Genomic DNA, 23,926 nt, shown 5'->3' on the forward strand with positions numbered 1-23,926 from the left:
TTAGGATTAACATTAACTAGTGATATAAGTTTCACTGCTCATATTGAAAATGTTATGAATGAGGCATACAGGAGCCTTGGGTTTATAATGAGACATTCGTATAGCCTAAGTAATAAATCTTTATTTTGTTTGTATTTTTCATTAGTTCGATCAAATCTGGAATATGCCTCTATTATTTGGAATCAATCAAATAAAGTTCACACAGATTTGATAGAAAGGATCCAAGAAAAATTCTTGAAATATATATACTTCAGGCAAAGCGGAGAATATCCTAAAATTTATCATATCATAAGATGATTGAAATGTTTGATTTTTAAAGACTTGATATCAGAATAAAATGTCAGTCGATGATGTTTCTCTATAAGTTGGTTAACAATGAAATAGACAGTATTGATTTAACTTGTCAACTCCGACTGTATGCACCTAGAAAACCAGCAGGTAAATTTAGGAATTTGTTTTTCTTGCCAAAAGTTAACACAAACAAACATGTAAATTCACCCCTTTACACAATGATGCCACTGTAAAATTAATTACATCCTCTGAATATAGATTTATTTCAAAATAAAAAATCAGAATTTTTGAAATCTTGTAAGCATTTATTACAGATAATTAGCTAGATGAATGATGCCATATTTCCTCTTTTTGTTTTGTTCTTATTATTACTTTTATTGTATTCTTTATCTTTATCACTGCTGTTATACTGTAGTTAGGTAACTTTATTTCATGCTCTATTTTGTGATTATCTTATTTCTCATGTTTTTTATTATAATTTATACGATTAGAACTTATGAGCAAATATTGTAATTGGGCTAACGCTTGCATATTTACATACAATAAATAAATAAATAGGCATATCATGTGGATGTATTGGAAGAATTAAATGACCCTCATTAAATTGGAATGATATGCGTTTCGGATTTAAGAAAGCGGTAACAGAGGAGAAATTTATTCGCAGAAATTCTTAGATAATCAGATAAGAAGGTGACTTATGGTGTTATTACTTGAGCCTAAAGAGGCAAGGCAGAGGCAAGAAATTAAAACAGAAAACGAAAATAGAAAAGAAAAAAGTCAAAATTATAACTAATGCCATAAAATACCTTACGGTGTGAAATAATGGGCTACACTCTACGGTACTGTTGAAATATTAACAGCCATCCTTAGTGCTATTCGAAGACGATTGTTACTGCCAACGGTATTCCACGAGTTTACAGAAATGATGACGAAAATGGCAATGCGTTACTTCCCTACTGGCAAACAGCCAAAGACGTTGGCATGGTAACCGATAGGTTCGTTGTCGGTCTGTCAGTTACTCAATGCGGAGCATGAAACCCGCAGGAAATAGTCATTTTCTCCGTCACTTGAAGAGTAAGCAAGATTATGTACATAACTAAAGTTGTTTAAAACAAAGGCAAGGTTCACATATAATCTGTGTATTGTACATAAAATCAATAGTATAAGAGAAATTTGGGAAAACCTGATCTGGTTTTCCTATATACCCCCAGTATATTCAGTTATTTTTAAATCATATTTAACTAAACCTGTTCCTCGTTGGGTATACTCTAGATATGAAATTTGGTCCAGATCTACCCAGTCGTTTCGCCATGACAGTGGAACAAAACGTCAAGCGGACAAGCAGACACGGAAACTAAAAACCATTGATACGGTCTTGAGTTGACCTAAAACGGAAAAAATCTTTAAAAATTGCAAAACAAATTAATTTACAGACAGGGGACCCCCTACAGCTTTATTTATTTTAACATTTTATGGCGAACAGGACCACTCCAGTCAATAATACAAAAAAATACTTTTCCATGATTTCAGTATTTCTTCATCCTCTCAGATCCATTCTTCAGTTGAGAACACTCTTCCTTTTGCCCCTTTATTAATTTGATTTGTAGTGTCACACGTTAGTTGTTGAAAATCTTAACTTAATCTGGTTTGTTCTTGAGATCAATTAGTGTAATTTGGAGTTCAATAATATCATTCTTAATTTCTGCGAACCGTTTAATCCTGATATTTCTATTCCATAATTCTTCTATTCTTTTTCTACTAATTCTAGTTCCCGGTGTTCTTACAAGATGCACAAGTCACCTCTGGCTGTATGACTATTTCATAATGTCTTAGTTTTGCTGCAATCGATAAGATTTTTTGTTGTATGTGCTTTTGGTGATATAATTTGCTTTCTTTAATTTATTTATTCTGTTTCGCAAAGTTGGTTTTTCGTTTAGATTATAATTTCATCTAAATACTTCAATTTATCAACAATTTTGATTTCAAGTTCATCAATATCAATTTTATTTTCGAGTGGTGGATCAGTTAACATGATTTCAGCTTTTTCAAAAGAAATTCCAAGACCTATTTTTCGTGTTATTTCCTGCAGAGATCCGATTTGATGCTCAGTTGTGTAATAATGCAATGTCATCAGTAAAGCCCGGATTTTTAAGCAGTAATAGGTTAGATTGCAAACTAATTTGGTTAGTAGGAAGTGTCAGCCACCCGCTCTTCCATAATGTAGCAAGAGTAACATAAATTATAGAGGTTCTGATGGGCCATACCCCTACGTTTTATGCAAACTCCATAGCACAATCGTTGTGAAGGTAGACTACACGTGCTACTCGCTTCAGTAAGTTTGCATTCTAGCCTATTAATGCACAAAAATCCGGGCTCAACAATCCCAAACAGTTCAAACTAGTTTCTTGCTTAGAACTTCCAATTCTTATGGCCAAAAATGTGGGTTCCGATTGAGATAGCTATATAAAATTCAGGAAACTCAATCGTCAAAATATTACCAGAGTTTTACCCTAGTGCGGCATGGGCTCATCATTTGGATACCACACCTTCCCAAGACACTGCCCGCCTAGCACGCCGGTAGCGACACCATTGCAAGCCATACATGTGATAAGCACAATTCAGTGCCGACGTACTAGGGGAGAATTGGATCTCCACTTACTATAAATGCCCTCCCTGGCTAGCATGACCAAAAATATGGCTTCCGATTGAGACACCAAAATTTTAGAAAAATGAAGATATCAGCTAAACAAAGGGAAAAGCCACGAAAGGCGTGTAAAAGAAAGACTCCCAAGGCCTCTCAAACCTAATACCGTCTGTATCGGAAAAGAACAAGCGTTGACCAAGGGTAGTCGGATACGAAATGTGAAAGCGAGGGGCCTGGTGCGAGTAAATATAAGCAATGCCATACTCAGTTAGAGGAACCGTGGTAGCCAACCCACGCTCCCACGTTGAGAGCCGCTAGTCTCCCTTACGACAGCAAGAGATACCCTGCGTCTGCAACCCCTAGGAAGGTGTTAATGATAACTGCACGATGATTACACGAGTTTATATCCATTAAGATGAAGTCTTCGAAGATAATATGCTGTCGATCGTTTCCACCGTTAATTGGAGAATATCATCCCTGCAATTTGGAAATTTCGATGATGATTGATGATAGTAGTTTAGGGGGCCCAACATCTAAGTCATCGGCTTCCCGGAACTTTCAGTGAACCCTGAAGAACCATGAGAGGTGTAAGGTGATTGTGCATAATGCCACGTCAAAACATCAATGGGCCACCCATCACCTTGCTGTAAACATTTGCCACAGTGTCCGTGACGTGTGGTTTTACCTAGTTCCCTCCAAGCACAATCACTGCATCCTATCGGGCCCAGACTTACGCGACATTCGTCAGTAAACAATACCCGACAATCCACAGCTGATAATCCCCTATACCTATAATATCACCTCCTGCGTCAGGCAAGGGATTCCGTGGATATGTATTCGGTACGCATTTTGTATCATTTAAACCTGCTACCTATCTGTTGCTGGAAAAGAAAGAAAAATAGACCTACTACAGTATTTTGAAATACTTTGTTTGAAACTCGACGCAGACAACTTGAACCTTGTTAAAAACCATATAGTTAGTAAATAATACACTAGAGGTAGCACTGGCGCTGCAGTCGCGTGCGAAGTTGAACGAGCGCGCTGTTTGGCAAAAGCTGGATTGTTTGGCACTGTCACTACGGGAGCTTCCCGATAAACTGAAGTACATATTTCTCTGAAGAAAAATGCCAGTCTCCTGTGCATCTTATGGCTGCATAGAGAGGTTCATAAAGGGCAATGGCGTATCCTTTCACAGGTATGTTTCCTTGAAATTCATTTCCGTGCATATAAAATAATACTTTGCGTGACACTAATTTTCATGTGAACTGGCCTACTTGGGTTGACTTCGCGACTGATGAGATTCGTGAATGAGATTCTTTGGATCTCCCCTTGAAGTCTTTTAGGAAATAAAAGTGATCCCATTTTCCTTTCACTGAATGGCCATGCCTTTGAAAGCGAATAACCAGAAAAATCATGTGCATGATACCGAGCGAGTGGCTGCAGGCTTTAGGTCACGGAGCTGTCAGCTTGCATTCAGGAGATAGTATGTTTGATGTCGGCAGCCATGAAGATGGTTTCCAATTTTCACACCAGGCAAATGCTGGGGCTGTACCTTAATTACGGCGACAGTCGTTTCCTTCCCATCCCTAGCTCTTTCCTGTCCCATAGTCGCCTAAGACCGATGTGTGTCGGTGCGACGTAAAGAAGAAAATAAGAAAATATGTGCATGATAGCCTGGAATTATGCTCCGTTTTTCACTTTCTGTGTGCCTTTTTAATATTAAAAGCTATTGAATATATTTTCTGTATAAACAGTTTGTTGCTTTCCCATCGTACAATACGTGTAACAGTCCCCATTCATACCTTACCAGATTTTAAAATTTAGAGACTAGATGTGATACACCGTGTGAACATCTGAGTCCTTTACTTCCGTCAATATTATTCCCTTAAATGTCATATATCTAGGACTATATACAAGCATAATAAATTATAGACCGAGTGAGTTGGCCGTGCGGTTAGGTCCACGCAGCTGTAAGCTTGCTTTCGGGAAACCCCACTGTCGGCAGCCCCGACGATGGTTTTCCGTGGTTTCCCATTTTCACACCAGCCAAATGCTGGGGATGTACCTTAATTAAGCCCACGGCACTTTCTTCCCATTCCTAGTCCTGTCCTATCCCATCGTTGCCTATCTGTGTCGGTGCGATGTAAAGCAAATTGTAAAAATTATTGTATTTTTTCAGTTCTCTTCAATCATATAATTTATCACTCTCCCTTCCTATTAACGGAAATCATTTTACATCTTAAATCATCTTAAAGCAAATCATACATTTCAGGAAAAGCAAAACAAAAACTCCATAATAGTCTGAAACCACAACCGAGTGTCATATTTCCACTTGTGATCGCGTTTAGAAAACATCGAAAATAATAATAAGAAGAAGAATGACTTTACGTCCAACTAACTACTTACAAGGTTTTCGGAGACTCTGAGGTGTCGGAAAGTTTTTCCCACGGGAGTTCTTTCATGTGCCGTTAAATCTATATACAAGAGGCTAACATACTTGAGCACCTTCATGTATCTCCGGAATGAGCCAGGCTCAAACCTGCCAGCTTGAGCTTAGAAAGCCAGCGTCTAAACCGGAGATGAAAATATTTTGTCTTCTTTACCCTAAAACCTCGCCAACGCTTTTAGGCTTAAACACTCGCTTATCCGCTTCGTGCGAGAGAGGATATTTTCGGTCGTTGCGCAGAATTATAGCAAAGTCCTGGTCATTTACACAAAATATAGCGAAATATGCTTGCCCTTCTTCTAAACGTATGTTTGATTTTGTGCTACTTAACTGCACCTGAACATCGTCCTCTTTCATCACGCATTTCTTCTGTATTTGTGCTTTTCGGGCATTCTTTTTTACTAGAGAGAATCATGGCAAGTATACTGTAGTATCTGAGAATGTTTACATGTAAGAATTTTAAATATTACCTATGTCTACATAGTTTTAAAAATCCCCTATTTACATTGATGAGTACAGTTGAGTGAGCCTTTTGCCAAAGAGCTGCGGTTTCAACATGCTCCGGTCGCTACAGTGATTCTCTCGTAGACGGTGGCGCCACTGCTACCTCCAGTATATTATTTACTAACTCTATGTTAAAAACGATGCCTCAATGTAAATAAAAATGCAGAAAATATAACCAAAGGTGACCTTGTATCACCAAAATTATCAAAATATGACAAAAACAATAAAAATGGCCGAAATATGCATTTATATGCAACATAACATTTCTTTAACCCTTTACTGTATGAATTATTTTTCGTTTTCGTTTGCTGAAGAAAATTTCAAGCTTCAATGTTCAACTTACGTTCAGTGTTTTAGATTTACCAGCAATTCTTAACTGGGGCTAATAGCTTAACACTCGTATGTGATATGGATTGCCATAACGGGGTATATATACGATTTTTCACGATTTCGCGCTAAGCTTTTAACGTTCAAAGACCGAACAGTACTTCCTATTGGCCATGGGTACATATTGAAGGGCCCAAGTACAACTTGCACGACCGTAAAATAAACGGTGGTTGGTACGCGTGGATGTTGACGGGGTGGAAGAAGTACGTTTGGTTATAGAGCTGTTTTGTCTTATGTTATGTAAAGAAATAAACCCACAAAAACAAGGCGTCACTGGTATATGTCTTTAATTGACTGTACAAAGTTATGCCGTAAAACTACCTCTGTCCACAATCTATATCCATTTATACAGGTGAAAAGTTATATGTTGCCTCTAACGGAGCAGGGACCCATCGTTCACAGAAATTTTCCATATTTCAGGTAAAATGACACCAGGATAGAATTAATGATTTTTCCTTAACATCCGAGCCTTAGTTATCAGTATACCGGGCGAGTTGACCGTGCGGTTAGGAGCGCGCGGCTGTGAGCTTGCGTCCGGGAGATAGTGAGCTTGCGCCGACAGCCCTGAAGATGTTTTTCCGTGGTTTCCCATTTTCCCACCAGTATGACGAATCCTCTAACGCCCGTATACCTGGTTTACGTTGTTTCCGACCACCAGGTATAGGCTACTTCCTGTCGTATAATGCTTGCCTATGTACCATCAAATAATAACATCATGACTAGGCTGAAATCCCCTGTTGTAAGTATATGGTGTATGATAAGCCCCTGCAGACAAAATTTGTATCCATATATACAATTTCCCGGCTATTACCATCACAGATATCAATATCAAGCAGTCAGCAGGAAGCGTATTAAACGTCTCACTTCACAAGCTCACATATAGGATTATGTTCGGATATTTTCAATATATCCCACCCACCCCTCACCCCCTTTTGCTGCCATTCCTTTTTAAGACGTGGTTTCCCCCTCCGCCTCATCTCATCTCATCTTATCTCATCTGCGAGGAGGCAGGCTTCCCTCCGGGGGCTTGCTTTCTAAAATGTCCAGACGGAGGAAGAACAGAAAATATGAGATACAGCCAGGAAAGAGTTCACCCGTGTGAAAATAACGGATAGACTCGTGTACTTGTCGAGTACTGAATTACAGATAATTGCAGAAGGAGTCATAAAACAGAATCTTGTGGATTCCATGAACTTGTATGCAGAATTGGGAAGTAAAGAGTGATCAAATTAATTGCAACCAATACTTTTTTAGATTTTTTACTTGTAATCGTTTTTTAATTAAATTTTTGCTCCTAGAGAGAGAATCTACAAGGGCTAGCTGCCCTAGAACAAGGGCTACCGTACGGTAACAGCATCAAATATATAATAATTTTCACACTATTTATCTTAGGATAAAATGAGCTTTTATATTTTCTTTTATTTTGAATTTCCCCTGTTGTAGGCCTACAGCTATCCCCGATCATAAAACTTTATTTTTCTTTACACATACCGTACAAATGATGATTTACTATTGCCAATGAATCTCGTTAAACATCTGAACATATCTTTTAGATACGAAACAGGAATACCAAAACGAAGGAAGAAATTCATTGAACATTTTGTGACTGATCCTCACGCACCGACGAGTAACTTAAAACAGGGCCCGTAGTGACTCTTCTTTTCAGAATCAAGTTCTTTGGCCTGTGAACTGTTACTCTCAAACCTTATTGTTGGATCAATAACAATGCTGATGTTTCTCTTCCAGTCAATCGCGACAATGTCTGCGTTTACTGGATCCATCGCTAGAGATACAGTGCACTTCTTCCAAGACTTCAAATCTGCCCGATTTTTTGAGAAGTTGTGCAATACTGCTCCTGACCCTATGGTGCCTTGAAGCAGAACTGTAATAGTTAAATTCTAGTAAACCACATACACAGTACAGTATAGTACATGTTCCGAGCTATCAATGGAGAGATGGTGTGGAATGACTTCAGTAGACGAATAAGATTGAGTGGATTTTGTAAAGGTAGGAAAGATAAGCATTATATGCATTTAGGGTTGTCGCTGGATTATGATGTGAGGGTGGTTCTTTCAAATATTCGGCCATAAAATATTAATTATTATGCGTATACAGTGTTCTCTTATTAAATTATGTTTCTATCTTTAACTTCAAATGAACTGCCTAACAAAAAATTAAGCACCGAGAAGAAGTGGTCCATTATTATCCCATTTCGGTACACATGCATACCATTGATGTGTGAGTAAATGATTATATTTACAAGTATCTGTAATTTGTAGAACGCCCACCAGAGTGCATTCGTGATGGCACCGTCCTGTTGTTGATCTGAGTCAGACAGTTAAGCAAGACGTGCAGAGAGGACTACGTACAGTACGAAGCAACCGCGATCCTCCGCAGACGCATTAAACAGCTTATCAACCAACTGACAGCATTTGACAGAGGCCGCATTGTGGGGCTGATGAGGCTGGTTGGTCGCATCGCGCGATTGCCAGGCATGTGGGCCATTCATATGTCACAGTGGCCCGTTGTTGGACTCAGGGGATACATGAGGGCACCCAACCACGTCGTGTAGGTTCGGGTCGACCAAGAAACACCACCCCGAGGGACGACCATCGTATGGTGCCCCAAGCATCGCCGGATCGCATAACTTCGGCACCCGCCATCCGCGAACATATACTGGGGACTCTACAACACCCTGTGAGTTCCCGCACAGTGTCTCGACAACTCGCATCCGCGGGATTGGGGTCCTACCACCCCATGTGTCAGTTGCTATTGACACCATAACGCCAACGCCTGAGTTTGGAGTGATGCCTTGCCCGGGAGGCATTGACAGAGGACGACTGGCGTCACACCATGTTCAGAGATGAGTCCCGCTTCTCCATAACCTCCGATGACCATCGTGTGCGGGTTTGGCGGCGTCGAGGGCAGAGGACAGATCCTACCCATATTGTGTAAAGACACACAGGCGTAATTCCTGGCATTATTTTGCGGGATGTCATAGGATATGCGTGCAGGTCACCTCTAATAGTGCTTCGGCAGACTTTGACGGCACAGACATTCTGCTCCCGTACGTCCTACCCCTTATGGCAAAGCACCCTGTATCAGTGCTCCAACAAGTTAATGTATGACTACACCTAGCGTGTGTGTCATGGACTGCCTAGGGCATGTTTAGGCCCTCCCGTGGCCAGCAAGATGTCCGGACCTCTCCATCATTGAACACGTGTGAGATGACATTGAAAGGGGACTCCGTCCCAGTACCAACCTGCGGGATCTGGAGGGTCAGCTGCAACAACTGTGGACGAACTTGCCTCAGGAGAGGATCCACAGGCTATTTGCCACCATTTCGAACCGCATAAGGGCATGCATTCGGCCAAGAGGCGTGCGACACCCTACTGACCTACCACTTCATTCACTTTCAACCACTCCTTCCGGGTGTTTAGCATTTTTGGCCAGGCAGTGTATATTTTAATATTACCTTTATTTTAGAATATTGTGTAAGAGGATACGAGTGTGCTACATGTTGAAAAGGCCGGGCTGAGTGGCTCAGACGGTAGAGACGCTGGCCTTCTGACCCCAACTTGGCAGGTTCGATCCTGGCTCAGTCCGGTGGTATTTGAAGGTGCTCAAAAACATCAGCCTCGTGTCGCTAAATTTACTGACACGTAAAAAGAACTCCTGCGGGACAAAATTTCGGCACCTCGGCGTCTCCGAAAACCGAAAAGTAGCTTTCTTAGCTAGTGACTTTACTCGCACCGACACAGATAGGTATTATGTCGACGACGGGATAGGAAAGGGCTAGGAGTTGGAAGGAAGTGGCCGTGGCCTTAATTAGGGTACAGCCCCAGCATTTGGCTGGTGTGAAAATGGGAAGCCACGAAAAACCGTCTTTAGGGCTGCCGACAGTGGGATTCGAACCCATTATCTCCCGGATGCAAGAAAAGTGGTTAGTGGGACATAAATCCGATAACATTATTATTAACATTATTAATTGAGGAAACACGCTTTTATAGGAAACAGAATTAAGGACTGGAATAATTTACAAAGGAAAATAAATATTACGAGGATCTAATCACTGATATCTTCTAATACTATGAAGAATAAATTTAAAACAACACTTCAATCCATACTGACTGCATACAAGATAACGTCAATACAACACCAAGAACCTATTTTTGAAACAAAAATATTTCAGTGGATGAAGCCAATAATGTTTATAAGATTTTAATGTAATGTCACCATAATTTTTCTGTACTGTTTATAACATGTTTTACATTACGTTATCTCACAAGAGACCTAACAGATATAATATTTTAACACTTAAATGCGCAATGTATTATTTTAAATATGGTGGTTGTTCGTTCCAAAAGTAACATTATTAATTGGAGAAATACGCTTTTATAGCAAACAGAATTACGGACTGGAATAATTTACCAAGGGGAATAAATATTACGAAGATCCAATCCCTGATAGCTCGTAGCTACGCGCCCCTAACCGCACGGCCAAAGCGCCTGGTGAACAAACGAAAGGGAATTTGTCAGATGAGTGACAGCCCTAAATGCATATTTTGATCACCTTTGAACTTTCCTAGTTTTAAAAGCCTCACTCAAGCTTATTCTTCTACTACCGGGCGAGTTGGCCGTGCGCGTAGAGGCGCGCGGCTGTGAGCTTGCATCCGGGAGATAGTAGATTCGAATCCCACTATCGGCAGCCCTGAAAATGGTTTTCCGTGGTTTCCCATTTTCACACCAGGCAAATGCTGGGGCTGTACCTTAATTAAGGCCACGGCCGCTTCCTTCCAACTCCTAGGCCTTTCCTATCCCATCGTCGCCATAAGACCTATCTGTGTCGGCGCGACGTAAAGCCCCTAGCAAAAAAAAAATAATTTTCTTCTACTAATGCCATTCCACTCCATCTTTCCACTAACAGCTCGGAACATCACGCTTAGTCGAGCAGCCCGTCCCCTTTCTCCAAGTCTTCCCAATCGAAAGTTTGCAACATTTTTGTACCACAACTCTTTTGTCGAAAATCACCCAGAACTAATCGTGCTGCCTTCCCTTGGATCTTTTCCAATTGGTCGATGTGTGGAATGACAGAGGTTTTGAAGGTCCATCACTCAAAGCTAATCAATGCATCATTCTGATTTATCTTCGGAAAGAACGTTCAGCTATTTCTAAAATGTCTGTGAAAGTTCCCCTTCCCTTTTCTATATCTTACATTATGCGAAGAAGATTTTCTACACTGAACGAAAGTTAAAGCTGTTAACTCTGGAAGATGATCTGATGGTGGGTCTGTCAAATATTCGGCCATAAAATATTAATTACTCGTATTATGCGTATACAGTTTTCTCTCCTTAACCTACATGTCTATCCTAAACTTCAAACGTATTTTTTTAATTATTAATTTTATTTGAAAAATGTGTATGATAATATAAGTGTGCTTCAGCGCTTTCACTAAAACCTTTAGTGTGCCGTGGGTTGAGAAAAGTTGAAAAACGGTGGCCTAATGTAATATGCAAAACGCGATGATGGTGGTGGTGGTGGTGGTCGTGGTAATTATTATTGTGAAGGGGAAAACAACCAGCCAAACATAACGAGAAAGCAAGAGTTCGGACATTTCGAACAATGAACGTGTCGGCGAAAAATAGGGCAGCCCCCGAAACATGTGAATATTTCCGACCGAGCGAGTTGGTCGTGCGGTTAGCGGCACGCAGCTGTATGTTTGCATTCGGTAGCTAGAGGGTTCGAACTCCAATTTCGACAGCTCTGAAGATGGTTTTCCGTGGTTTCCCATTTTCACACCAGACAAATATTGGGGCTGCACCTTAATTAAAGCCACTGCCGCTTCCTTCCCATTCCTACAATGTGTTGCCATGGGTTAACGTAGTACTGATACAGTTAATGAAGTGGAGATACAGCACAAGTGATTATGAACCCAGTGATTTATCTTATGGCTCTACACTTTCCTATCCCATCGTCGCCATAAGACCTATATGTGTCGGTTTGATGTAAAACAAATTGTAAAAAAGAGAAAATGGAAATGTACGGCTCCCTAGGCCTCGCAAGCCTAACAGCGTCAGGTTCCGAGGAGAGCAAGGGATTATAATAGGAGGTCACATAGGAAATATCTAGGCTGCATGTCGCAGATCAAACGATCTGCTTACGTCACCATTTTTTCACAGTGTACTGCAGAAGTAGAAAGACTGGAATAAAGCCAGGGCCTTACAATGTGTTGGCATGGGTTAACGTAGTACTGATATATTAATGAAGTGGAGATACAGCACAAGTGATAATGAATCCAATGATTTATCTTATGGCTCTACACTTCTCCCTTGGTATGGTGCATTAAAATCACAATGGAACGGTGTGAACGGGGTGGGGAGAGTTAGAAAAATCCTTGAGATCAACATAGTAAGACATAGTGAGAGACAAAATATAGCAAATGTGACGAAGTTTAGATAGCTCTATCGACCAAGTGGCTGTGCGGTTTGGGTCACGTAGCTATCAGCTTGCATACGGGAGATGGTGGGTCCGAACCCCACTATTGGCAGCCCTGAAAATTGTTTTCCGTGGTTTTCCATTTTCACACCAGGCAACTGTTGGGGTTGCACCTTAATCAAAGCCATGCTTCCTTCCTACCCGTAGCCCCTTCCTGTCCCATTGTCGCAATAAGACCTATCTGTGTTGCTGTAACGTAAGGCAAATTGTAATAAGAAATAGCTCTAAAAGTGAGAAGTACTAAGTCAGAATATTGGTGGAAACACCGACCAATTAATATAAGAATTTCCTGTGGATATTGCCAGCATTGTGCAGCTCCTCTCACGTAGGGCAGGCGGTATCTACCGTATATGGTGCTGTATATATTGTATGAGATGCATCACAAATGCCCAGTCCCCGAGCTAAGGGACTTAACCATTTAATTCCAGTCCCGGCCGAACACTTACCAATTGAAAATATGGAATAATATCCGCGCATCAGAGGTAAAGCATACTACGTCACAAACACAGGAGAACTAAAAGAATGCTTTTCAGTGTTTGTTTCACTTGCTCATTTTAACTAAAATCTTAGGAAGCATGTTTTTCGTGATACTATCAAACAAAATATATTTCTTATTTTAACAACCAGTTCCCAAATTTTCATTATTTCTTCCCTTTTTTTATATTTTTACATTAAACTGTTCTTGGAGGGTATTACCTCCAACAAACTAACTCGACTATAATTATCGTGTTTAGAAGATAGTGTTTCGCACCCTGAAAAATAGCGAAGAAAATACAGTAATCATATTATGTCAAAACCTCAATATCCGAAGAAATGAACATGGTGGCATTTACCTCCGGTGCACAGAAATGTAGTTAATAAATTAGCTTTTACTCCAATTTGATGCCATGCTGAGAACAGCTTGCCCTGCGGTGACAGACTTTTTACTGGAGAGTTGATTAATGTAATTACACAATTTAATTAATTTTAAAAATATGTTGTATATTTTTCGAATTGAGGATACTTTTCAGTATATATAATCATTCCCTCGATCTCCCTCTAAAAGACTTAGTTTTGGTGTAACAAGTGCCCGTATCTACAGTAAGTATACAGACCCGTTACTGAATCTGCGTATAATGCCTTTGTTTCGAGACTTGGTTCTCAAATGTATTATATCACTTGAGGGCTAGAATCTCGCTTGATGGGTAGTGTCAGGATAGGAGGACGCCTCATCAACACCAGATGACGTGGTAGTGCTCGCCAAAAATCAAAGACAACTGCAACACATGATGAACCGGTTGGTAAGTAAATATGGTGTGGAAATTAACATTGCGAATCGAAACTAATCAGGATATCAAAACGGGAGAAACCTTTGAGGATAACTGTTGACTATCAAGAACTGGAGAATGTGAAGCAGTTCAAGTACTTGGGAAGTTTGCTGACAAAGTATGTCCACTATACAAATGAAATTCGAGCAAGAATCAACATGGCCAAAGTCGCATTCAAGAGAAGAGGTCTCTGTTGACCAGCAAGTTGAACTTGGAACTAAGGAAGAAACGGGTTAAGTGCTATATCTGGAGAATTGAACTGTACGGAGCGGAAACGTGGACCATGAGAAAGAAGAAGAAAAAATACTTAGAGCGTTTTGAAATGTGGTGTTGGAATAGAATAGAGAAGATCAAATGGACAGATAGGTTCACAAACGACGATGTACTGAGAAGAGTAGAAGAGAAGAAAACTATTCGGAATACAATTCTTCAGAGGAGGGCCAACTGGACTGGACTCATACTTAGACAAGAGAAGCTCATACACGACGTCATCGAAGGGAAGATCAAAGGAACTGCAGGACGAGGAAGAAGAATTCAACTCCTGTATGTCATGAAAGATGGGAGGAGATACAGCAGACTGAAAGAAGAAGCTGAAAACAGGGAGCATTGGCGTCAGAAATTCTCCATAGAAAGACATGGACCTGCCACTAGACAGAATATTATATAACATAATAGTTTCCGTCCGATTTCTGTTTCCCGCTTCACTTAAATGCTTCTTCAGAGGTACGTCATCTTCCGGGAGTTTTACTGTAAATCTTAACTAAATTCCACATCATTTAAGTTGTGTTTCAGTCGTTTTCTTTAAAAAATACTGGTTGTTGCTTTCCACCTGTTGAGGTACTCGTTCCTAAACCAGCTCTTGATCTCTTCTTTGATGGAACACTCAGGTATTCCGAGAGCTGACACCGGTCCTAGTAGAAAGGAAACTGATCCTGTCGGGGAACTTCGTTAGCTTATTCGTTTCCCTCAATGCCACTGTGGTCTGGGACCTCAAAATATTATATAATTGCTCTCTGCAAGGTTTGACAGAGCACTGAGGCATTGTTCTGTCTTCTTATTGCTCACGCCAGGCTTTTCGTACTGTGGGAAGAAAATATACCAGGCGGTCCGCAAGCCCCGTACTTTCTACTTACATATGTCCCGCATGCACAAGTGATGCAGGGGATGCCTAAATCACTTCTTTTCGAAGGAGCGACAACGTGCTGTATTCTGGAGATTGTGAAACGAATAACATTAATTTATACACGTGTAGACATTCCACTCTATAAAAGAGTTGTTTGTATGTAAAAAAAATGAATACTTTTCGGCGAAATACATGTGTAGAAGGCAGACGTCTATTTAGAAAGTCGTGTGCATACCATCTGCGAGCTTCGGCTGCATTCCGACCAGATTCTCCATAGATGTGCAGTATATTCGTCGTTCCTGAACACACCAGTCATTGCCGATATGCAGACAGAAAATTCAGTGCTGCAATAGCAGCCTAGTACTATGCGGTCGAAAACGAGGTTTACTAATGCAAGGGGTTGCATTAGATGGGTAGCACTCAGAAACATGCTGCGAGCAACCATCCGGTTGTTATCTCTTCACATTCTGATGTAACCTGCCTGCTGGTAGTAGTGCCCTGGTGAAAATCAGTTAGTAGATATCCCATTAATCATGTGTGCATGCGGGACACGCGCGCGCGCTTCAGCCACAGTGTCGTGATTACGTCACAGACCGTGAAGTTCAATGCTGTGCGAAGATCTCTCTCTCTCTCTAGCGGTGATGCCCGAGTTCGAACTGAACCGTGAATGATTGTACATTCAATGAAAGTAAATGTTTCAATTTGACTCACTGGCAGATCAAACCTGTGTGCGTTCTTAAAAAATATTGTACTAATATCCAAACCAAACCCCATGGCACTACAGCCCTTGAAGGGCCTTGGCCTACCAAGCGACCGCTGCTCAGCTCGAAGGCCTGCAGATTACGAGGTGTCGTGTGGTCAGCACGACGAATCCTCTCGGCCGTTATTCTTGGCTGTCTAGACCAGGGCCGCTATCTCACCGTCAGATAGCTCCTCAATTCTAATCACGTAGGCTGAGTGGACCTCGAACCAGCCCTCAGGTCCAGGTAAAAATCCCTGTCCTGGCCGGGAATCGAACCCGGGGCCTCCGGGTAAGAGGCAGGCACGCTACCCCTACACCACGGGGCCGGCTTGTACTAATATCACCTATATTAATAATTCGACACAAATTGTTTCATAAGCCTCTTAATATTACACGAGAACACCAAAAATAAGGTCGACTTCCTTAGGCAATGGAGATATTTATTTAGACTAAAATCTATTATTTACAGCGCTTTACCTTTCTTTTACTTAGAGGATTCAGCACCTGGGACTCACTAAATCTCGAAGATAAGACTGAAGAATTTCAATATTTGCGGAGGAGATAGCTCGCGGGCTGTTTGTGCGCGTGTGTCGACAAAGAGCTGAGAGAGCGACTTTAATGAGGTTATCACCGTACAACGAAGAGAAGAGATCTAATAACAGAGGAGTGATGTTCCCCGTCAATAAACTACTATTACACAAGTCACGTGCGAGCAGGTGGAACAGAGGGAGTTACAGGTGTTTTCACGAAAGACTGCGTTCGTACAACGTACATCCTGAAATATGAACATGAATAGCAATTTTATGCATCTCTCCATGTAACCCTATCCTGTGCTATCCTTTTTCATTTCTACGTAACTACTTCATACTACGTCAACTCTAATCCGTCTGTCATATTTATACCTTGGTCTACCCCTACCGTTCTTACCCCCTACAATTCCTTCAGAAATTAACTGAACGCAAGTCTTGCGTGTCTTAAGATGTGTCCTATCCTATCGTTCTATATATTCCTCTGGTCAAATTTTGCGAAATCGTTCTACTCTCACCAATTCGATTCAGTATCTTTATTCGTGGTTTGATCTACCCATAATGGGCGAGTTGACCGTGCAGTTAGGGGCTCGCAGCTATGAGCTTGCATCCGGGAGATAGTAGGTTCGAGACCCACTATCGACAGCTCTGAAGATGCTTTTCCGTGGTTTCCCATTTTCACACCTGGAAAATTCTGGGAATGTACCTTAATTAAGGTTACGGCCACTTTCTTCCTACTCCTTGGTCTTTCCTATTCCTCCGTCGCCATAATACCTATCTGTGTCGGTGACGTAAAACAAATTGAAAAAAAAATATCTACCCATCTCACCTTTAGCGTTCTTTTGTAACACCACATTTCAAAAGCTTCCATTCTCTTTCTGCGTGAGCTAGTAACAGTCCATGTTTCAGTTCCATACAATGCCACGCTCGTGACGAAAGTCTTCAAAAGCATACTTCTAATTTCTATACCAATGTTCGAAGTGCGCAAATTTATTTTGTTAATAAAGGCCTTCCTTGTTTGTTCTATTATGCACTTTATATCCTCTTACTTCTGCATTGCCAATTATTTTACCACCCAAACAACAATATTCATCTACTTCATTTAACACTTCATCTCTTAATCTAATATTTCCTGTACCGAGTTCGATAGCTGCAGTCGCTTAAATGCGGCTAGTGTCCAGTATTCGGGAGATAGTGGGTTCGAATCCAACTGTCGGCAGCCCTGAAGATGGTTTTCCGTGGTTTCCCATTTTCACACCAGGCAAATTCTGTGGCTGTACCTTAATTAAGGCCACGGCCGCTTCCTTCCCACTCCTAGCCCCTTCCTGTCCCATCGTTGCCATAAGATCTATCTGTATCGGTGCGACGTAAAGCAACTTGCAAAAAAAAATATTTCCTGTATCACCTGTCTTCGTTCGACTGCACTCCATTACTTTTGTTTTGGATTTTATTTATTTTCATCTTGTATTTCTTCCCCCACGTCTGTGACCATACCATTCTGCAAATTCTATCAAGAAGAACGAAATGGAGTCGATTTGGTTATAATACTGGTGGCACTGATTGTGGATAGAACGGAGAGTTGACAACGTAAGCGAAATATCAAAGTAATAAGAATCCTGCCATTATGATAATCAATCTATAAGATTTCAAAAGACGCCTTTCAGACTAGGAGATTGACGTGCGGGGACTGAGGGACGGGATAAGGGAGATGCTTTGAAGGTAACTCCGCTACATATTGGAGCTAGTCTTCCGATCAGCGAACAGAGATGAAAGACTTGTCGTATGATATGAATGTTTTATTAATAACTAAAACATAATTATATAAAAATGGATGTTTGAATGAAATCTGCTCTGACAAAAATGATGTACTATTATTCGATCTAGTACTGGATAAAGTGAGGAGGTTTTTGCAAGTATGTGGGAGTAATATTCGTGGATCAGGAAGGTGTCACCAAACCTCACGCTCTGGCTGACAGTACCTGGGGGACCAGCTTGTAGTTGCCTCGTTTACGACCTCGCCCACTGGGGGATATGGGTAAAAGAATGGAAAAGGCCAAGAATGGCGTGAAAATAAGTCAGTCTCTAGCCTTCGCAATCCTAATACCATTGGCGTAGGAAAAGGACAAACATTGACCAAGGGAGGTCGGATGGGAAATATTACAATTTGCTTTACGTCGCACCGACACCGATAAGTCTTATGGTGTCATGTGGTGGACTGCTATCAAACTAGTGATGGTTTACAGTATCGAAATTTATATACACTGCTACTAAACTTGTGAGGCGTATGGCTTTTAGTTCGGCTCGCCAGATGCAGGTCGTTTTTTTATTTTACTTCCGTAGACAACCTGCACGTCGTGATGAGGATGAAATAATGATGAAGACGAAACGTACACCCAGCCCCCGTGCCAGCGAAATTAACCAATTAAGGTTAAAATTCCCGACCCTGGCGGGAATCGAACCCGGGACCCTGTGACTAAAGGCCAGCACTCTAACCATTTAGCCATTGAGCCGGACACTAAACTTGTAATGGGCCGAGATATAGTATAAATATAGCAAATATTAAAAGGGACAGCGGTATATAAGAATGTAAAGCACGTCAGTAATCAACGCAAGCCAGGAGAGTAGCAATTAGGTAAATATATAAATTGTGATAATATAGAAACGCAGAGTCCATACAAAGGAAGCGCGCAGCTAGTAAATAAGAACCACCCAGAGGGAGTGAAAAGGGCAAGAGAAATAAAATAATATATAAAAAAGGCAATAAATATATATATTAACAATCAACAAGTGGAATAATTTAACATCTGTGATAAGATGTAAGACACCCAAAGAATATTGCTTAGGAATAGCAAGAGAATAAGCTCGAGAAGCGAGCGAAAATATACCTCATTTACAATGCTTGAAGAATATATATGCTTCAAGAAGAGAATAAAAGAACAGTAACTTTAGAAGTACAATATAGTGAAATCGAAAGAACTAAAGGATAAAAATAAAGCAGAGGACAGGGAAATGGAAATAAGGATGCACTATGAGAATAGCTTCGCCGGGATAGTATGTCGTAAAAGTCTCAGATGCGTGGAATAGTAATTAACTTCAAAAAGGCCGTGTGAATATGCAGATAACAGTTCTCGTAGTCCTGGATAAAATCCTTATTTAGCAGAGAGAAGAGTGGAGTCTGTTAGCATAATGTCAACACTGGTATAAGCTGGCAAGAATAAAGACAAGTAGAGGCCAGCTAGCCTAATAAATATGAAGCTGAAGTAATAAGTTCATACTTCTTGCTCACCAAAGAAACAGCAGGTGTTATGCAGACGTACGGTGCTCCACCACTCCGATGGGAGAACAAACTTAATTTGTGAGGGGTGGAGCCCGTGAATATAAAGGAGCAAGGAAAATCTAGAAGTTTGCAAGAATAAAAGCCAGTATGTTCTAAAAGCACCACGTCGCAATCACGTGTCCGCAGAGATGTTGTACAGCACGCATGGCAATAGGCGGTAAATGTCGCAACGTCAGAAGGAGATGCCGTCATGCTCACATGTTGAGGAGAGCCGGTGAGCAGCAGGTGGACGCAGCAGTATAGAGAGACTATGGCGGCAAAGCAGTCGAAGAAAATACGGCGGCCGAAGGTACGATAAAATGCAGAATATGTAATCGAGATCGTTACAGATAATGGGATAGGAATGGGCTAGTAGTGAGAAGGAAGCGTCCGTGGCCTTAATTAAGGAACAGCCTGGTGGGAAACTACAGGAAACAATCTTCAAGGGTGTCGACAGTGGGTTTAGAACCTACTATCACCTGAATGCTGTCTCACAGCTGAGCAACCCTAACCACACGGCCAACTCGCTCAGTTGGGGAATATTAAAGTCACGCCTATGATAAAGGCCCCCTGTGAATGGGGGTGGCAGAATACATCCACGAAATGCACCATCTGTCCCGAGAGGGGAAGGAAAGGAGACTTAAGTGGCTTCCAACTTCGGAGCCTGGATTGGCTACCATGGATCTCCTTGTTCAACTGCTGTTCTCTTCTGACATCCACAGTATTAGGCTCGCGAGACCGAAGGAGTCTCATTTCACGCCTTCATCGTCCTTCCAATTCTTTTGTCGAAACCTTCATTCTTCGAACTCTGATCTTTTCCATTTTCACTCTCACACACCCCGCCATGGTTACTACAATCCTCGCACGTCACTGAAATTCTCTGCCGTTGTCTTGACTTACGCAACAACGCTGTATGAAATAAAATTTATTTAAATTAATGTCCGTTTTTTCTTGCTTGGCTTTTTTTAGTTTTTATGTTTTAGTTTTGTTACGTTTTAGTTTTGTTTCGTTTTGTTCTTTAGCTTTGTTTTCTTCGTTTCGTTTAGTTTTCTTTTCTTTTTTCTTTTCTTTTCTTTTCTTTTCTTTTCTTTTCTTTTCTTTTCTTTTCTTTTCTTTTTGTCATAGAACTGTTCTATTCCCATACATTTATATTTTACCAAAAATGTTTTATTTACATATTTGTAACTCGTTGGGCGGAAAGGGACCCAAGGTCGATAATGGACATTTTACAGCAGAGCTGAAAGGAATTATCTGGGGTGTAAAAATTGCATTTCTAAGTTTTGATTTCTTGCACTACCTGTGGGTTTCCTTAACAAACCTAGTTAAGCAACAGATTGAGTCTTCGCCACTCACTGTCATGAAAACTTTGTACATTTGGTAAGAACATGAGTGAAAGCCGTAAATTCTATTTTCTCAAAATACAGTTTACGAAATACAACATTCCTTTTGTAGTATTGCATCAAGAAGCTTGAACTCTCGTATTTAAATGTTTAGTACCTTAAGCCAATTTTGAAACCACAAAAATTTCAAAAATAAAAAATACTACTTTAGGTCCCTTTCCACGCAACGAGTCATATTTTCATATTACATATTGTAATTAGACGTGATTTAACGAATGACATCTGTTGTTTCAAAATTTTTAACTGCTATCAGCTTGGTTCACTTGTGCTCAACACGTGCTCTTCTTCATTCAAATGCCGAAAAATCGAACTTTTCGGTGTTGAGTGACAGCAAAACTGAAAGATAAAATAAAAAGGGACCTGAATTTCTTGACTCATTTTTAGTTCTTAATTCCTCTCTGAAGGCGTCGAACCTAAACTGTAGAACTTGTGACATCATGGATCAGCACAACCAAACGACTTCAGGATGGAATAACCAAATTCATAGTAAAAATTACGTATAATATAATAGTGATTAAAGAAAATTCGTTCAGTTTTAATACCTAGAGTAAAAAAATTTTGGGTGGACTTCTGGTAAAATGTAGGGACATTCTGGTTAGTCTGTAGCAACGAGATCTACGAATAGTTGTCAACACTGCATTGTGGTAGGGGTCTCCAAATTACTGCCCGTGGGCCACATCTGGTCAGCGAAGAAGTTTAACCAGCCCCCGGGATTACAAAATAATATAAAATTCAATAACGAGAAGGTTATGTGCTTTTCGACAAAACAAGGGAGGGAGCCTGTTTTTCAATGCTGCGCGCAATTCTTGCGGCTGGTGTAACGCCACGAGGGACCTCTAGAACAACTGAATTTCCTATCTACATTCGGGACTACCTACACGTGCGAGTAAACCACTTCTTTGTTGACGTTCACAAAATACAGAGGTAACTTGAGTGACGAACATTTGAAAGACGTTGGGTTGTTCATAACTTCGTTCGTTTTTTCGTTACCTCTCGACCACTAACAACGCCTACGTACACTGTAACCCGCTGCATAGATCCGACAGAGTAGTTGCAGAACATCCTCGGGAACGGGATATGGACGTAGGAAAATATGACGCACACAGTCACCCACAGCAGAAAGGGGACATTTACAGACAATCGAACAATACTTCGTCCGCCTCTGTGGTGTAGTGGTTAGTGTGATTAGCTGCCACCCCCGGAAGCCCGGCTTCGATTCCCGGCTCTGCCACGAAATTTGAAAATTCGTACGAGGGCTGGAACGGAGTCCACTCAGCCTCGGAAGGTCAACTGTGTAGAGGTGGGTTCGATTCCCACCTCAGCCATCCTGGAAGTGGTTTTCTGTGGTTTCCCACTTCTCCTCCAGGCAAATGCCTGGATAGTACCTAACTTAAGACCACGGCCGCTTCCTTCCGTCTTCCTTGTCTATCCCTTCCAATCTTCCGTTTCCCCCGCAAGACCCTGTTCAGCATAGCAGGTGAGGCCACCTCCGCTAGGTACTGATCCTCCTGTCGAGTGGTATCCCCCGACCCAGTGTCTCATGCTCCAGGACACTGCCTTTGAGGTGGTAGAGGTGGGATCCCTCGCTGAGTCTGAGGGAAAAACCGAACATGGAGGGTAAAAGGATAAAGAAGAAGAATTCGTCACCGTAAACAAATATTATTTCACACAAATTGCCTCAATCTTATCAACAATATAATGCCATTTTTCTGGAAGATTACTCTTTCTACGTTTGCCAAAACAGGACGTCCTGTGCGCAGTTTTCCTTTTAGGGAGAAATTCCCCGATCGAAATTGCGCAAACCAGTTTTGACATGCCTGATTCGTCGCTGCATCTCCTCCATTAAATTTTAATTCTAAAAATATTTTTATCATCCAATTTCATACATACGGAAGACAAGTACACGCTAATGCGGCCAAAGTCAGTCACAAACTTATCCTCCCTCAACGCCCCCGCCCCGTCACTATGGTCAAACAGCCCCGAAGGCCAATAGACCTCCACTCGGCCCGCAGGCGTGTAGGTTGTGTGTTCGGCACGACGAATCATCTCCGCCTTTATTCTTAGCATTCTAGATGGAGGTCGCCATCTCACCGTCAGGTATCTCTCTAACCACCCCTCAGGTCCAGGTAAAAACCACTGACCTGGCCGGGAATCTAACCTGGGGCTTCAGGATAACAGGCACACACGCTACCCCTACACGCCGCAGGTCTGATTGTTTACCATAAATGTACAGGAGTGTTTTGGCAACGTCCATTACACAGCTGTACAGCGGATACAGCGTCGTCAGGCGTTTCGCAGAGGTACTTACGACAGCAATGAACGAACATTTGAACCCACCAAATATTTTACATATTCAAAGGACTAAATTAGAGATCTCCCTTCCCACTATCATATATCACGTCATTCATTTCAACTCATTAAATTCTCTGATGAGGTTGAAGTCAGGAATGGCATCCGGTCATAAAAACGCGCCACTTCAGATTCATCTCACCTCATACCCGACCCCGTAGAGAAACGGGACAAGGGTTGAACAAACAAACGAACAACGCACTAAACTAGAGACACAGTTCGACGAGATTGTGTTTTTTTAAGTTGCATATCTCTCACTAAAATTCACAAGAGTTTTAAACATTACAGTGTAAATACTGCATATCTTCTTCTTCTACCGCTTTTACACATCTGTTGGATCGCGGGTGCGAAATGTGTCGCATATGTGGATTTAGTTTCCTTTTACGGCCGGATGGC

The sequence above is a fragment of the Anabrus simplex genome, chromosome 1 (assembly GCF_040414725.1).
Source record: "Anabrus simplex isolate iqAnaSimp1 chromosome 1, ASM4041472v1, whole genome shotgun sequence".
NCBI lineage: Eukaryota > Metazoa > Arthropoda > Insecta > Orthoptera > Tettigoniidae > Anabrus > Anabrus simplex.